Genomic DNA, 981 nt, shown 5'->3' with positions numbered 1-981 from the left:
AAAAAAAAAAAAAAAAAAAAACTCTGAAATCAAGATTCATCTTATAATCAAAAGTAATCACAACTTTCATCAGCCATTTTTACATTTTAACATTTCTGAAATTGAGGAACTTCTGATAATCAATAATCAATAGTGTCTTAGAGCTGATAAAATATGGTATTTGCCATGTGACCTTGAACAAGTTACTTAACCTCTCTTAGCCTAAATTTCTTCATCTATAAAATGGGAATACTAATCATAGGTACTTCATAGGATTACAGTAATGGTTTAAAGGTTAATTCATATAAAGTACTTATAATTGGTATTATTACTACCATTATCATCTACAAAAATTGTTTCTTCCTTTGTCATCTGTACAGAGATCAGTGTTCAACAAGACAATAAACAGTGTCATCAAAAGGAATAATCTTCCAGTTCTGTTTCCTGTAATTTCAACACTTTAAATTTACTTACAAAGCAGTGTTATGGCCAGGCATGGTGGCTCACACCTATAATCCCAGCACTTTGGGAGGCGGAGGCAAACGGATTACTTGAGGTCAGGAGTTCAAGACCAGCCTGGCCAACATGGTGAAACCCCATCACTACCAAAAATATGAAAAATTAGCTGGGTGTGATGGCATGCACCTGTAAGTGCAGCTACTTGAGAGGCAAGCAGAAGAATCACTTGAACCCAGGAGGTAGAAGTTGCAGTGAGCTGAGATTGCACCACTGCACTCCAGCCTGGGTAACAGAGCAAGACTCCATTTCAGAAACAAAACAAAACAACGGGTTAAGTATCAGGTTTTTTTTTTGTTTTTTTTTAAGACAAAGTTTCAATCTTGTTGCCCAGGTTGGAGTGCAACGGTGCAATCTCGTCCTACTGCAACTTCCGCCTCCCAAGTTCAAGTGATTCTCCTGCCTCAGCCTTCCAAGTAGCTTGATTACAGGCATGCGCCACCATGCCCAGCTAATTTTTGCATTTTTTAGTAGAGACAGGGTTTC

General features: G+C 37.9%; 1 protein-coding gene across 5 annotated transcripts in view; it reads right to left on the bottom strand.

Moving 5' to 3' along the window:
• TADA2A (transcriptional adaptor 2A) overlaps positions 1 to 981 on the bottom strand; it is a 69,168-nt gene that overhangs the window by 55,326 nt on the left and 12,861 nt on the right. The window lies entirely within an intron of this gene.

The sequence above is a fragment of the Cebus imitator genome, unplaced genomic scaffold (assembly GCF_001604975.1).
Source record: "Cebus imitator isolate Cc_AM_T3 unplaced genomic scaffold, Cebus_imitator-1.0 Scaffold121, whole genome shotgun sequence".
NCBI classification, from domain to species: Eukaryota; Metazoa; Chordata; class Mammalia; order Primates; family Cebidae; genus Cebus; species Cebus imitator.
This window is presented reverse-complemented; position numbering and strand designations above follow the sequence as displayed.